This window comes from Ambystoma mexicanum, chromosome 9, assembly GCF_040938575.1.
Source record: "Ambystoma mexicanum isolate Mex_15411 chromosome 9, UKY_AmexF1_1, whole genome shotgun sequence".
NCBI classification, from domain to species: domain Eukaryota; kingdom Metazoa; phylum Chordata; class Amphibia; order Caudata; family Ambystomatidae; genus Ambystoma; species Ambystoma mexicanum.
Genome location: NC_090931.1, coordinates 1,476,038,100 through 1,476,055,004, shown reverse-complemented (window position 1 = coordinate 1,476,055,004; position 16,905 = coordinate 1,476,038,100). Strand labels below are relative to the sequence as shown.

General features: G+C 48.1%; 1 protein-coding gene across 1 annotated transcript in view; it reads left to right on the top strand.

Annotated features, from left to right (window-relative positions):
- Window positions 1-719: 719 nt before the first annotated feature.
- TASL (TLR adaptor interacting with endolysosomal SLC15A4) overlaps window positions 720-16,905 on the top strand; it is a 338,001-nt gene continuing 321,815 nt past the window's right edge. Inside the window, exon 1 of the mRNA XM_069616937.1 lies at window positions 720-884. The gene's annotated coding sequence lies outside the window, so the exon portion shown is untranslated. The remainder of the gene's footprint in view (window positions 885-16,905) is intronic.

Genomic DNA, 16,905 nt, shown 5'->3' with positions numbered 1-16,905 from the left:
TGAGACCTCTCTCTAGCAACACACTGAACAGAAAGGGGGCTCATTCTGAAATTGACAGAAGCAATCAGTGATCAGTGTTTCGCGCTGTATGCAATTCGCAGAGCGTTTTCCAATGGGATTGCGCCATTATAAAACACGTTTGTGAATGAGGCCGTCAGTGTTACACGTAAGATATGACATTGTGACACGCAACTGTAAACGTAGAAAGGACACACACACACAGAGACAAGACTTTCACAGGTCAGTGCGCAGTGAAGGTGACCGCTTCGGGTTCCTTATGCCCTTAGGTGCACGCTTGTACTGCGTGAGATCCATTTTCTAAATAAGGACCCCAGACACTTACAGTGCCAAAACCATAGTGTTTGATTTAATGCCAACAAGTCTTTCAGGAAGCCAACAAATATACGTGTTGACACTTTGAGCGAATTGGCCAGTGGCCACCGACAGGGGTCGCATGGACATTTCCAGGGTCACCAGCTATTGCCCTGGTTACCCTTTATTGGCCTCTGACTCCATATGGTCTCACTGCAATATCCAGGTTCACTCGCGCATGCGCACTGGGCAGTGTGTGGGAAACTGAAGCCTGCAGCGAGGGCTGGGGGCACTAATCAGTACATGCTACGCACAAGTTTCACTTCCCCAGCACGTGGCACTTCTTGTGCTTTTTTTAGCAAGACAGGCCTGAACATTCTGGAGGGTTCTGATTTGCATATGGTCGCCCAAGAGACCGCAGTGAGCGACTGCCAGAGCTAGAGTCAGGCCTCTCACAGACTGTTCCAGAAGGCGGCAGGCCCTGCAGACATCACAGTGAGCAGAAGCAGAAAGTACAGTGGAGACTGGCACCCGTGGAGCTGCGGCAGAGTGCTCACCTGCAAGGATACCAGGTAAGAGGGTGTGCTAAAACCCCTTAGACCTGGGGGAGCCACGCCATGCAGCATCAGATCGAGAGCATTCCAGGAGCGGGGACGAGGTCTCCCCAACACCTCTGGCAGGACAAAGAGAGCCTGATTTACAGAACATGCACCTTAATCAGAGCGCAGAACTCCTTCTGTCCATTAATTGAATGGACTTTGTGTGCATTTCTGGGCCTTGCGTAGGGCCGTCACCTCTTTGCGTGCAGTCGGGTGCACTGCGAGAGACTCCACACGAAGTATGGGACGGGCCTATGCAGAGTAATAAATAGGGGGTGGACATACATATTCCCCGTGGGCGTGTTGAGGGACGGCCATGCAGTGTTTTTCGCACGCCCGGTCCAGCGCAAACCAAACCAGATTCATGGACCCAGCGCGCAACCCCACGTGAAAAGTTACACGCAAACCTTGTGGACTCACAGCCACATGATAGGAGGTGCAGAGCACTGTGCGGATAGGATCCAACGCGTAGACATAGGGTTCACAAAGCAAAGTAGGGGTGACGACACATAGTAAAGATGCCGGTTTAAGTTGGGGATGCACGTATGCAGATTAGCGGGGTGCACGAGTGATTAACGGGGGTCTGTACGCAGATTCACCGGGGGTTAACTTGTGTCACGTGACATGCAATGCATTTTTTTGGTGTGCAGTTACGAGTTACGGGGGACCATACGTAGTATCACCGGTGTGCTGCCTTGATTGCGGGGGGACAGCCTGCAGTATTGAAGGGGTGCATGATGGCGGGGATGCGGACTGCGCAAAGGTTGCTGTATGTGGCTGGATCTGCTTTGCGTGGGGAGGTGTCGTGGGCGCACCGGCCGCTACTTGTACATAGAGTTATTTTGCTGTTGGAATTCCATGAATACTTGGAACGCACATAACATGCTTTTGCATGCAGGTACGTGTGCAGGTGCGCACAAAGTGGTGTTACCACAGAGTACTTTGCGGGGTCTGTGTGCTTTTTCTATGAATCAAGCCCAGAGACTTTTACACCCATAGAGGAACAGTAACTTGAAAAATTAGTGACAAAAGAGAGGGTTTGGTGATGCTCCGCCCACCAGCTGTCCCACATTAGTCTCATTGAGCGGCATAGGGAGCAGGGGGATTTGGGGAAGTTCAGCCCACACATGCAGCAATAATATGTGTAGTCGGCTAAAGAAACGAAAAGGTGCGATAATTCAACACACAGCCAAAGCAGTTAATATGCTGCAGCATGCTAAAGAATGAAAGAAGTGGGGAAATTCAGCACACAGCCGCAGCAGGTAATATGCAGGGGCATGCTAAAGAATGAAAGAAGTGGGGGAATTCAGCACACAGGCGCAGCAGGTCATATGCAGGAGCATGCTAAAGAATGAAAGAAGTGGGGAAATTCAGCACACAGCCGCAGCAGGTAATATGCTGCAGCATGCTAAAGAATGAAAGAAGGGGGGAAATTCAGCACACAGTCGCAGCAGGTAATATGCAGGGGCATGCTAAAGAATGAAAGAAGTGGGGAAATTCAGCACACAGTCGCAGCAGGTAATATGCAGGGGCATGCTAAAGAATGAAGGAAGTGGGGAAATTCAGCACACAGTCGCAGCAGGTAATATGCAGGGGCATGCTAAAGAATGAAAGAAGTGGGGAAATTCAGCACACAGCCGCAGCAGGTAATATGCTGCAGCATGCTAAAGAATGAAAGAAGTGGGGAAATTCAGCACACAGTCGCAGCAGGTAATATGCAGGGGCATGCTAAGGAATGAAGGAAGTGGGGAAATTCAGCACACAGTCGCAGCAGGTAATATGCAGGGGCATGCTAAAGAATGAAAGAAGTGGGGAAACTCAGCACACAGCCGCGGCAGGTAATATGCTGCAGCATGCTAAAGAATGAAAGAAGTGGGGAAATTCAGCACACACCCGCAGCAGGTAATATGCTGCAGCATGCTAAAGAATGAAAGAAGTGGGGAATTTCAGCACACAGCCGCGGCAGGTAATATGCTGCAGCATGCTAAAGAATGAAAGCAGTGGGGAAATTCAGCACACAGTCGCAGCAGGTAATATGCTGCAGCATGGTAAAGAATGAAAGAAGTGGAGAAATTCAGCACACGGCCGCAGCAGGTAATATGCAGGGGCATGCTAAAGAATGAAGGAAGTGGGGAAATTCAGCACACAGCCGCAGCAGGTAATATGCTGCAGCATGTTAAAGAATAAAAGAAGTGGGGAAATTCAGCACACAGCCGCAGCAGGTAATATGCAGGGGCATGCTAAAGAATGAAAGAAGTGGGGAAATTCAGCACACAGCCGCAGCAGATAATATGCTGCAGCATGCTAAAGAATGAAAGAAGGGGGGAAATTCAGCAAACAGTCGCAGCAGGTAATATGCAGGGGCATGCTAAAGAATGAAAGAAGTGGGGAAATTCAGCACACAGTCGCAGCAGGTAATATGCAGGGGCATGCTAAAGAATGAAGGAAGTGGGGAAATTCAGCACACAGTCGCAGCAGGTAATATGCAGGGGCATGCTAAAGAATGAAAGAAGTGGGGAAATTCAGCACACAGCCGCAGCAGGTAATATGCTGCAGCATGCTAAAGAATGAAAGAAGTGGGGAAATTCAGCACACAGTCGCAGCAGGTAATATGCAGGGGCATGCTAAGGAATGAAGGAAGTGGGGAAATTCAGCACACAGTCGCAGCAGGTAATATGCAGGGGCATGCTAAAGAATGAAAGAAGTGGGGAAACTCAGCACACAGCCGCGGCAGGTAATATGCTGCAGAATGCTAAAGAATGAAAGAAGTGGGGAAATTCAGCACACACCCGCAGCAGGTAATATGCTGCAGCATGCTAAAGAATGAAAGAAGTGGGGAATTTCAGCACACAGCCGCGGCAGGTAATATGCTGCAGCATGCTAAAGAATGAAAGCAGTGGGGAAATTCAGCACACAGTCGCAGCAGGTAATATGCTGCAGCATGCTAAAGAATGAAAGAAGTGGAGAAATTCAGCACACGGCCGCAGCAGGTAATATGCAGGGGCATGCTAAAGAATGAAGGAAGTGGGGAAATTCAGCACACAGCCGCAGCAGGTAATATGCTGCAGCATGTTAAAGAATAAAAGAAGTGGGGAAATTCAGCACACAGCCGCAGCAGGTAATATGCAGGGGCATGCTAAAGAATGAAAGAAGTGGGGAAATTCAGCACACAGCCGCAGCAGATAATATGCTGCAGCATGCTAAAGAATGAAAGAAGTGGGGAAATTCAGCACACGGGCGCAGCAGGTCATATGCAGGAGCATGCTAAAGAATGAAAGAAGTGGGGAAATTCAGCACACAGTCGCAGCAGGTAATATGCAGGGGCATGCTAAAGAATGGAAGAAGTGGGGAAATTCAGCACACAGCCGCAGCAGGTCATATGCAGGGGCATGCTTAAGAATGAAAGAAGTGGGGAAATTCAGCACACAGCCGCAGCAGATAATATGCTGCAGCATGCTAAAGAATGAAAGAAGTGGGGAAATTCAGCACACAGGCGCACCAGGTCATATGCAGGAGCATGCTAAAGAAGGAAAGAAGTGGGGAAATTCAGCACACAGTCGCAGCAGGTAATATGCAGGGGCATGCTAAAGAATGAAAGAAGTGGGGAATTTCAGCACACAGCCGCAGCAGGTAATATGCAGGGCCATGCTAAAGAATGAAAGAAGTGGGGAAATTCAGCACACAGCCGCAGCAGGTAATATGCTGCAGCATGCTAAAGAATGAAAGAAGTGGGGAATTTCAGCACACAGCCGCGGCAGGTAATATGCTGCAGCATGCTAAAGAATGAAAGAAGTGGGGAAATTCAGCACACAGTCGCAGCAGGTAATATGCTGCAGCATGCTAAAGAATGAAAGAAGTGGAGAAATTCAGCACACGGCCGCAGCAGGTAATATGCAGGGGCATGCTAAAGAATGAAGGAAGTGGGGAAATTCAGCACACAGCCGCAGCAGTTAATATGCTGCAGCATTCTAAAGAATGAAAGATGTGGGGAAATTCAGCACACAGCCGCAGCAGGTAATATGCAGGGGCATGCTAAAGAATGAAAGAAGTGGGGAAATTCAGCACACAGCCACAGCGGGTAATATGCTGCAGCATGCCAAAGAATGAAAGAAGTGGGGAAATTCAGCACACAGCCGCAGCAGGTCATATGCAGGGGCATGCTAAAGAATGAAGGAAGTGGGGAAATTCAGCACACAGGCGCAGCAGGTAATATGCTGCAGCATGCTAAAGAATGAAAGAAGTGGGGAAATTCAGCACACAGTCGCAGCAGGTAATATGCTGCAGCATGCTAAAGAATGAAAGAAGTGGGGAAATTCAGCACACAGCCGCAGCAGGTCTATGCAGGGGCACCCTAAAGAATGAAAGAAGTGGGGAAATTCGCCACACAGCCACAGCGGGTAATATGCAGGGGCACCCAAAGAATGAAAGAAGTGGGGAAATTCGCCACACAGCCGCAGCAAGTAATATGCAGGGGCATGCTAAAGAATGAAAGAAGTGGGGGAATTCAGCACACAGCCGCAGCAGGTAATATGCAGGGCCATGCTAAAGAATGAAAGAAGTGGGGAAATTCAGCACACAGCCGCAGCAGGTAATATGCTGCAGCATGCTAAAGAATGAAAGAAGTGGAGAAATTCAGCACACAGCCACAGCAGGTAATATGCAGGGGCACCCTAAAGAATGAAAGAAGTGGGGAAATTTGCACACACAGCCACAGCGGGTAATATGCTGCAGCATGCTAAAGAATGAAAGAAGTGGGGAAATTCAGCACACAGCCGCAGCAGATAATATGCTGCAGCATGCTAAAGAATGAAAGAAGTGGGGAAATTCAGCACACAGGCGCACCAGGTCATATGCAGGAGCATGCTAAAGAAGGAAAGAAGTGGGGAAATTCAGCACACAGTCGCAGCAGGTAATATGCAGGGGCATGCTAAAGAATGAAAGAAGTGGGGAATTTCAGCACACAGCCGCAGCAGGTAATATGCAGGGCCATGCTAAAGAATGAAAGAAGTGGGGAAATTCAGCACACAGCCGCAGCAGGTAATATGCTGCAGCATGCTAAAGAATGAAAGAAGTGGGGAATTTCAGCACACAGCCGCGGCAGGTAATATGCTGCAGCATGCTAAAGAATGAAAGAAGTGGGGAAATTCAGCACACAGTCGCAGCAGGTAATATGCTGCAGCATGCTAAAGAATGAAAGAAGTGGAGAAATTCAGCACACGGCCGCAGCAGGTAATATGCAGGGGCATGCTAAAGAATGAAGGAAGTGGGGAAATTCAGCACACAGCCGCAGCAGTTAATATGCTGCAGCATTCTAAAGAATGAAAGATGTGGGGAAATTCAGCACACAGCCGCAGCAGGTAATATGCAGGGGCATGCTAAAGAATGAAAGAAGTGGGGAAATTCAGCACACAGCCACAGCGGGTAATATGCTGCAGCATGCCAAAGAATGAAAGAAGTGGGGAAATTCAGCACACAGCCGCAGCAGGTCATATGCAGGGGCATGCTAAAGAATGAAGGAAGTGGGGAAATTCAGCACACAGGCGCAGCAGGTAATATGCTGCAGCATGCTAAAGAATGAAAGAAGTGGGGAAATTCAGCACACAGTCGCAGCAGGTAATATGCTGCAGCATGCTAAAGAATGAAAGAAGTGGGGAAATTCAGCACACAGCCGCAGCAGGTCTATGCAGGGGCACCCTAAAGAATGAAAGAAGTGGGGAAATTCGCCACACAGCCACAGCGGGTAATATGCAGGGGCACCCAAAGAATGAAAGAAGTGGGGAAATTCGCCACACAGCCGCAGCAAGTAATATGCAGGGGCATGCTAAAGAATGAAAGAAGTGGGGGAATTCAGCACACAGCCGCAGCAGGTAATATGCAGGGCCATGCTAAAGAATGAAAGAAGTGGGGAAATTCAGCACACAGCCGCAGCAGGTAATATGCTGCAGCATGCTAAAGAATGAAAGAAGTGGAGAAATTCAGCACACAGCCACAGCAGGTAATATGCAGGGGCACCCTAAAGAATGAAAGAAGTGGGGAAATTCGCCACACAGCCACAGCGGGTAATATGCTGCAGCATGCTAAAGAATGAAAGAAGTGGGGAAATTCAGCACACAGCCGCAGCAGGTCATATGCAGGGGCGCCCTAAAGAATGAAAGAAGTGGGGAAATTCGCCACACAGCCGCAGCAGGTAATATGCAGGGGCATGCTAAAGAATGAAATAAGTGGGGAAATTCAGCACACAGCCGCAGCAGGTCATATGCAGGGGCATGCTAAAGAATGAAAGAAGTAGGGGAATTCAGCACACAGCCGCAGCAGGTAATATGCTGCAGCATGCCAAAGAATGAAATAAGTGGGGAAATTCAGCACACAGCCGCAGCAGGTCATATGCAGGAGCATGCCAAAGAATGAAAGAAGTGGGGAAACTCAGCACACAGCCGCAGCAGGTAATATGCTGCAGCATGCTAAAGAATGAAAGAAGTGGAGAAATTCAGCACACAGCCGCAGCAGGTAATATGCTGCAGCATGTTAAAGAATAAAAGAAGTGGGGAAATTCAGCACACAGCCGCAGCAGTTAATATGCTGCAGCATTCTAAAGAATGAAAGATGTGGGGAAATTCAGCACACAGCCGCAGCAGGTAAAATGCAGGGGCATGCTAAAGAATGAAAGAAGTGGGGAAATTCAGCACACAGCCGCAGCAGGTAATATGCTGCAGCATGCTAAAGAATGAAGGAAGTGGGGAAATTCAGCACACAGCCGCAGCAGGTAATATGCAGGAGCATGCCAAAGAATGAAAGAAGTGGGGAAATTCAGCACACAGTCGCAGCAGGTAATATGCTGCAGCATGCTAAAGAATGAAAGAAGTGGGGAAATTCAGCACACAGTCGCAGCAGGTAATATGCTGCCACATGCTAAAGAATGAAAGAAGTGCAGAAATTCAGCACACAGCCACAGCGGGTAATATGCTGCAGCATGCCAAAGAATGAAAGAAGTGGGGAAATTCAGCACACAGCCGCAGCAGGTCATATGCAGGGGCATGCTAAAGAATGAAAGAAGTGGGGGAATTCAGCACACAGCCGCAGTAGGTAATATGCTGCAGCATGCCAAAGAATGAAATAAGTGGGGAAATTCAGCACACAGCCGCAGCAGGTCATATGCAGGAGCATGCCAAAGAATGAAAGAAGTGGGGAAACGCAGCACACAGCCGCAGCAGGTAATATGCTGCAGCATGCTAAAGAATGAAAGAAGTGGGGAAATTCAGCACACAGTCGCAGCAGGTAATATGCTGCAGCATGCTAAAGAATGAAAGAAGTGGGGAAATTCAGCACACAGCCGCAGCAGGTAATATGCAGGGGCATGCTAAAGAATGAAGGAAGTGGGGAAATTCAGCACACAGCCGCAGCAGGTAATATGCTGCAGCATGTTAAAGAGTAAAAGAAGTGGGGAAATTCAGCACACAGCCGCAGCAGTTAATATGCTGCAGCATTCTAAAGAATGAAAGATGTGGGGAAATTCAGCACACAGCCGCAGCAGGTAATATGCAGGGGCATGCTAAAGAATGAAAGAAGTGGGGAAATTCAGCACACAGCCGCAGCAGGTAATATGCTGCAGCATGCTAAAGAATGAAAGAAGTGGAGAAATTCAGCACACAGCCGCAGCAGGTAATATGCAGGAGCATGCCAAAGAATGAAATAAGTGGGGAAATTCAGCACACAGCCGCAGTAGGTCATATGCAGGGGCATGCTAAAGAATGAAAGAAGTGGGGGAATTCAGCACACAGCCGCAGCAGGTAATATGCTGCAGCATGCCAAAGAATGAAATAAGTGGGGAAATTCAGCACACAGCCGCAGCAGGTAATATGCAGGGGCATGCTAAAGAATGAAGGAAGTGGGGAAATTCAGCACACAGCCACAGCAGGTAATATGCTGCAGCATGTTAAAGAATAAAAGAAGTGGGGAAATTCAGCACACAGCCGCAGCAGTTAATATGCTGCAGCATTCTAAAGAATGAAAGATGTGGGGAAATTCAGCACACAGCCGCAGCAGGTAATATGCAGGGGCATGCTAAAGAATGAAAGAAGTGTGGAAATTCAGCACACAGCCGCAGCAGGTAATATGCTGCAGCATGCTAAAGAATGAAAGAAGTGGAGAAATTCAGCACACAGCCACAGCAGGTAATATGCAGTGGCACCCTAAAGAATGAAAGAAGTGGGGAAATTTGCCACACAGCCACAGCGGGTAATATGCTGCAGCATGCTAAAGAATGAAAGAAGGGGGAAATTCAGCACACAGTCGCAGCAGGTAATATGCTGCAGCATGCTAAAGAATGAAAGAAGTGGGGAAATTCAGCACACAGCCGCAGCAGTTAATATGCAGGGGCATGCTAAAGAATGAAGGAAGTGGGGAAATTCAGCACACAGCCGCAGCAGGTAATATGCTGCAGCATGTTAAAGAATAAAAGAAGTGGGGAAATTCAGCACACAGCCGCAGCAGTTAATATGCTGCAGCATTCTAAAGAATGAAAGATGTGGGGAAATTCAGCACACAGCCGCAGCAGGTAAAATGCAGGGGCATGCTAAAGAATGAAAGAAGTGGGGAAATTCAGCACACAGCCGCAGCAGGTAATATGCTGCAGCATGCTAAAGAATGAAGGAAGTGGGGAAATTCAGCACACAGCCGCAGCAGGTAATATGCAGGAGCATGCCAAATAATGAAAGAAGTGGGGAAATTCAGCACACAGCCGCAGCAGGTCATATGCATGGGCATGCTAAAGAATGAAAGAAGTAGGGGAATTCAGCACACAGCCGCAGCAGGTAATATGCTGCAGCATGCCAAAGAATGAAATAAGTGGGGAAATTCAGCACACAGCCGCAGCAGGTCATATGCAGGAGCATGCCAAAGAATGAAAGAAGTGGGCAAACTCAGCACACAGCCGCAGCAGGTAATATGCTGCAGCATGCTAAAGAATGAAAGAAGTGGAGAAATTCAGCACACAGCCGCAGCAGGTAATATGCAGGAGCATGCCAAAGAATTAAAGAAGTGGGGAAATTCAGCACACAGCCGCAGCAGGTCATATGCAGGGGCATGCTAAAGAATGAAAGAAGTGGGGGAATTCAGCACACAGCCGCAGCAGGTAATATGCTGCAGCATGCCAAAGAATGAAAGAAGTGGGGAAATTCAGCACACAGCCGCAGCAGGTCATATGCAGGAGCATGCCAAAGAATGAAAGAAGTGGGGAAACTCAGCACACAGCCACAGCAGGTAATATGCTGCAGCATGCTAAAGAATGAAAGAAGTGGGGAAATTCAGCACACAGTCGCAGCAGGTAATATGCTGCAGCATGCTAAAGAATGAAAGAAGTGGGGAAATTCAGCACACAGCCGCAGCAGGTAATATGCAGGGGCATGCTAAAGAATGAAGGAAGTGGGGAAATTCAGCACACAGCCGTAGCAGGTAATATGCTGCAGCATGTTAAAGAATAAAAGAACTGGGGAAATTCAGCACACAGCCGCAGCAGTTAATATGCTGCAGCATTCTAAAGAATGAAAGATGTGGGCAAATTCAGCACACAGCCGCAGAAGGTAATATGCAGGGCCATGCTAAAGAATTAAACAAGTGGGGAAATTCAGCACACAGCCGCAGCAGGTAATATGCTGCAGCATGCTAAAGAATGAAAGAAGTGGAGAAATTCAGCACACAGCCACAGCGGGTAATATGCTGCAGCATGCCAAAGAATGAAAGAAGTGGGGAAATTCAGCACACAGCCGCAGCAGGTCATATGCAGGGGCATGCTAAAGAATGAAAGAAGTGGGGAAATTCAGCACACAGCCGCAGCAGGTAATATGCTGCAGCATGCTAAAGAATGAAAGAAGTGGGGAAATTCAGCACACAGCCGCAGCAGGTAATATGCAGGGGCACCCTAAAGAATGAAAGAAGTGGGGAAATTCGCCACACAGCCACAGCGGGTAATATGCTGCAGCATGCTAAAGAATGAAAGAAGTGGGGAAATTCAGCACACAGCCGCAGCAGGTCATATGCAGGGGCACCCTAAAGAATGAAAGAAGTGGGGAAATTCGCCACACAGCCATAGCGGGTAATATGCTGCAGCATGCTAAAGAATGAAAGAAGTGGGGAAATTCAGCACACAGTCGCAGCAGGTAATATGCTGCAGCATGCTAAAGAATGAAAGAAGTGGGGAAATTCAGCACACAGCCGCAGCAGGTAATATGCAGGGGCATGCTAAAGAGTGAAGGAAGTGGGGAAATTCAGCACACAGCCGCAGCAGGTAATATGCTGCAGCATGTTAAAGAATAAAAGAAGTGGGGAAATTCAGCACACAGCCGCAGCAGGTAATATGCAGAGGCATCCTAAAGAATGAAGGAAGTGGGGAAATTCAGCACACAGTCGCAGCAGGTAATATGCTGCAGCATGTTAAAGAATAAAAGAAGTGGGGAAATTCAGCACACAGCCGCAGCAGTTAATATGCTGCAGCATTCTAAAGAATGAAAGATGTGGGGAAATTCAGCACACAGCCGCAGCAGGTAATATGCTGCAGCATGTTAAAGAATAAAAGAAGTGGGGAAATTCAGCACACAGCCGCAGCAGGTAATATGCTGCAGCATTCTAAAGAATGAAAGATGTGGGGAAATTCAGCACACAGCCGCAGCAGGTAATATGCAGGGGCATGCTAAAGAATGAAAGAAGTGGGGAAATTCAGCACACAGCTGCAGCAGGTAATATGCTGCAGCATGCTAAAGAATGAAAGAAGTGGAGAAATTCAGCACACAGCCACAGCAGGTAATATGCAGGGGCACCCTAAAGAATGAAAGAAGTGGGGAAATTCGCCACACAGCCACAGCGGGTAATATGCTGCAGCATGCTAAAGAATGAAAGAAGTGGGGAAATTCAGCACACAGTCGCAGCAGGTAATATGCTGCAGCATGCTAAAGAATGAAAGAAGTGGGGAAATTCAGCACACAGCCGCAGCAGGTAATATGCAGGGGCATGCTAAAGAATGAAGGAAGTGGGGAAATTCAGCACACAGCCGCAGCAGGTAATATGCTGCAGCATGTTAAAGAATAAAAGAAGTGGGGAAATTCAGCACACAGCCGCAGCAGGTAATATGCAGGGGCATGCTAAAGAATGAAGGAAGTGGGGAAATCCAGCACACAGTCGCAGCAGGTAACATGCTGCAGCATGTTAAAGAATAAAAGAAGTGGGGAAATTCAGCACACAGCCGCAGCAGTTAATATGCTCCAGCATTCTAAAGAATGAAAGATGTGGGGAAATTCAGCACACAGCCGCAGCAGGTAATATGCTGCAGCATGTTAAAGAATAAAAGAAGTGGGGAAATTCAGCACACAGCCGCAGCAGGTAATATGCTGCAGCATTCTAAAGAATGAAAGATGTGGGGAAATTCAGCACACAGCCGCAGCAGGTAATATGCAGGGGCATGCTAAAGAATGAAAGAAGTGGGGCAATTCAGCACACAGCCGCAGCAGGTAATATGCTGCAGCATGCTAAAGAATGAAAGAAGTGGAGAAATTCAGCACACAGCCACAGCAGGTAATATGCAGGGGCACCCTAAAGAATGAAAGAAGTGGGGAAATTCGCCACACAGCCACAGCGGGTAATATGCTGCAGCATGCTAAAGAATGAAAGAAAAGGGGAAATTCAGCACACAGTCGCAGCAGGTAATATGATGCAGCATGCTAAAGAATGAAAGAAGTGGGGAAATTCAGCACACAGCCGCAGCAGGTAATATGCAGGGGCATGCTAAAGAATGAAGGAAGTGGGGAAATTCAGCACACAGCCGCAGCAGGTAATATGCTGCAGCATGTTAAAGAATAAAAGAAGTGGGGAAATTCAGCACACAGCCGCAGCAGTTAATATGCTGCAGCATTCTAAAGAATAAAAGATGAGGGGAAATTCAGCACACAGCCGCAGCAGGTAATATGCACGGGCATGCTAAAGAATGAAAGAAGAGGGGAAATTCAGCACACAGCCGCAGCAGGTAATATGCTGCAGCATGCTAAAGAATGAAGGAAGTGGGGAAATTCAGCACACAGCCGCAGCAGGTAATATGCAGGAGCATGCCAAAGAATGAAAGAAGTGGGAAAATTCAGCACACAGCCGCAGCAGGTCATATGCAGGGGCATGCTAAAGAATGAAAGAAGTGGGGGAATTCAGCACACAGCCACAGCAGGTAATATGCTGCAGCATGCCAAAGAATGAAATAAGTGGGGAAATTCAGCACACAGCCGCAGCAGGTCATATGCAGGAGCATGCCAAAGAATTAAAGAAGTGGGGAAACTCAGCACACAGCCGCAGCAGGTAATATGCTGCAGCATGCTAAAGAATGAAAGAAGTGGAGGAATTCAGCACACAGCCACAGCAGGTAATATGCAGGAGCATGCCAAAGAATGAAAGAAGTGGGGAAATTCAGCACACAGCCGCAGCAGGTCATATGCAGGGGCATGCTAAAGAATGAAAGAAGTGGGGGAATTCAGCACACAGCCGCAGCAGGTAATATGCTGCAGCATGCCAAAGAATGAAATAAGTGGGGAAATTCAGCACACAGCCGCAGCAGGTAATATGCTGCAGCATGCTAAAGAATGAAAGAAGTGGGGAAATTCAGCACACAGCCGCAGCAGGTAATATGCAGGGGCATGCTAAAGAATGAAGGAAGTGGGGAAATTCAGCACACAGCCGCAGCAGGTAATATGCTGCAGCATGTTAAAGAATAAAAGAAGTGGGGAAATTCAGCACACAGCCGCAGCAGTTAATATGCTGCAGCATTCTAAAGAATGAAAGATGTGGGGAAATTCAGCCCACAGCCGCAGCAGGTAATATGCAGGGCCATGCTAAAGAATGAAAGAAGTGGGGAAATTCAGCACACAGCCGCAGCAGGTAATATGCTGCAGCATGCTAAAGAATGAAAGAAGTGGAGAAATTCAGCACACAGCCACAGCAGGTAATATGCAGGGGCACCCTAAAGAATGAAAGAAGTGGGGAAATTCGCCACACAGCCACAGCGGGTAATATGCTGCAGCATGCTAAAGAATGAAAGAAGTGGGGAAATTCAGCACACAGCCGCAGCAGGTCATATGCAGGGGCGCCCTAAAGAATGAAAGAAGTGGGGAAATTCGCCACACAGCCACAGCGGGTAATATGCTGCAGCATGCTAAAGAATGAAAGAAGTGGGGAAATTCAGCACACAGCCGCAGCAGGTAATATGCAGGGGCATGCTAAAGAATGAAAGAAGTGAGGAAATTCAGCACACAGCCGCAGCAGGTCATATGCAGGGGCACCGTAAAGAATGAAAGAAGTGGGGAAATTCGCCACACAGCCACAGCGGGTAATATGCTGCAGCATGCTAAAGAATGAAAGAAGTGGGGAAATTCAGCACACAGCCGCAGCAGGTAATATGCAGGGGCATGCTAAAGAATGAAAGAAGTGGGGAAATTCAGCACACAGCCGCAGCAGGTCATATGCAGGGGCGCCCTAAAGAATGAAAGAAGTGGGGAAATTCGCCACACAGCCGCAGCAGGTAATATGCAGGGGCATGCTAAAGAATGAAATAAGTGGGGAAATTCAGCACACAGCCGCAGCAGGTAATATGCTGCAGCATGCTAAAGAATGAAAGAAGTGGGGAAATTTAGCACACAGCCGCAGCAGGTCATATGCAGGGGCATGCTAAAGAATGAAAGAAGTGGGGGAATTCAGCACACAGCCGCAGCAGGTAATATGCTGCAGCATGCCAAAGAATGAAATAAGTGGGGGAATTCAGCACACAGCCGCAGCAGGTAATATGCTGCAGCATGCTAAAGAATGAAAGAAGTGGGGGAATTCAGCACACAGCCGCAGCAGGTAATATGCAGAGGCATGCTAAAGAATGAAAGAAGTGGGGGAATTCAGCACACAGCCGCAGCAGGTCATATGCAGAGGCATGCTAAAGAATGAAGGAAGTGGGGAAATTCAGCACACAGCCGCAGCAGGTAATATGCTGCAGCATGTTAAAGAATAAAAGAAGTGGGGAAATTCAGCACACAGCCGCAGCAGGTAATATGCAGGGCCATTCTAAAGAATGAAAGAAGTGGGGAAATTCAGCACACAGCCGCAGCAGGTAATATGCTGCAGCATGCTAAAGAATGAAAGAAGTGGAGAAATTCAGCACACAGCCACAGCAGGTAATATGCAGGGGCACCCTAAAGAATGAAAGAAGTGGGGAAATTCGCCACACAGCCACAGCGGGTAATATGCTGCAGCATGCCAAAGAATGAAAGAAGTGGGGAAATTCAGCACACAGCCGCAGCAGGTCATATGCAGGGGCACCCTAAAGAATGAAAGAAGTGGGGAAATTCGCCACACAGCCACAGCGGGTAATATGCAGGGGCACCCAAAGAATGAAAGAAGTGGGGAAATTCGCCACACAGCCGCAGCAAGTAATATGCAGGGGCATGCTAAAGAATGAAAGAAGTGGGGGAATTCAGCACACAGCCGCAGCAGGTAATATGCAGGGCCATGCTAAAGAATGAAAGAAGTGGGGAAATTCAGCACACAGCCGCAGCAGGTAATATGCTGCAGCATGCTAAAGAATGAAAGAAGTGGAGAAATTCAGCACACGGCCACAGCAGGTAATATGCAGGGGCACCCTAAAGAATGAAAGAAGTGGGGAAATTCCCCACACAGCCACAGCGGGTAATATGCTGCAGCATGCTAAAGAATGAAAGAAGTGGGGAAATTCAGCACACAGTCGCAGCAGGTAATATGCTGCAGCATGCTAAAGAATTAAAGAAGTGGGGAAATTCAGCACACAGCCGCAGCAGGTCATATGCAGGGGCGCCCTAAAGAATGAAAGAAGTGGGGAAATTCGCCACACAGCCGCAGCAGGTAATATGCAGGGGCATGCTAAAGAATGAAATAAGTGGGGAAATTCAGCACACAGCCGCAGCAGGTAATATGCTGCAGCATGCTAAAGAATGAAAGAAGTGGGGAAATTTAGCACACAGCCGCAGCAGGTCATATGCAGGGGCATGCTAAAGAATGAAAGAAGTGGGGGAATTCAGCACACAGCTGCAGCAGGTAATATGCTGCAGCATGCCAAAGAATGAAGTAAGTGGGGGAATTCAGCACACAGCCGCAGCAGGTAATATGCTGCAGCATGCTAAAGAATGAAAGAAGTGGGGGAATTCAGCACACAGCCGCAGCAGGTCATATGCAGAGGCATGCTAAAGAATGAAAGAAGTGGGGGAATTCAGCACACAGCCGCAGCAGGTCATATGCAGAGGCATGCTAAAGAATGAAGGAAGTGGGGAAATTCAGCACAAAGCCGCAGCAGGTAATATGCTGCAGCATGTTAAAGAATAAAAGAAGTGGGGAAATTCAGCACACAGCCGCAGCAGGTAATATGCAGGGCCATTCTAAAGAATGAAAGAAGTGGGGAAATTCAGCACACAGCCGCAGCAGGTAATATGCTGCAGCATGCTAAAGAATGAAAGAAGTGGAGAAATTCAGCACACAGCCACAGCGGGTAATATGCTGCAGCATGCTAAAGAATGAAAGAAGTGGGGAAATTCGCCACACAGCCACAGCGGGTAATATGCAGGGGCACCCAAAGAATGAAAGAAGTGGGGAAATTCGCCACACAGCCGCAGCAAGTAATATGGAGGGGCATGCTAAAGAATGAAAGAAGTGGGGGAATTCAGCACACAGCCGCAGCAGATAATATGCTGCAGCATTCTAAAGAATGAAAGAAGTGGGGAAATTCAGCACACAGTCGCAGCAGGTAATATGCAGGGGCATGCTAAAGAATGAAAGAAGTGGGGGAATTCAGCACACAGCCGCAGCAGGTAATATGCAGGGGCATGCTAAAGAATGAAAGAAGTGGGTAAATTCAGCACACAGTCGCAGCAGGTAATATGCGGGGGCATGCTAAAGAATGAAAGAAGTGGGGGAATTCTGCACACAGCCGCAGCAGGTAATATGCTGCAGCATG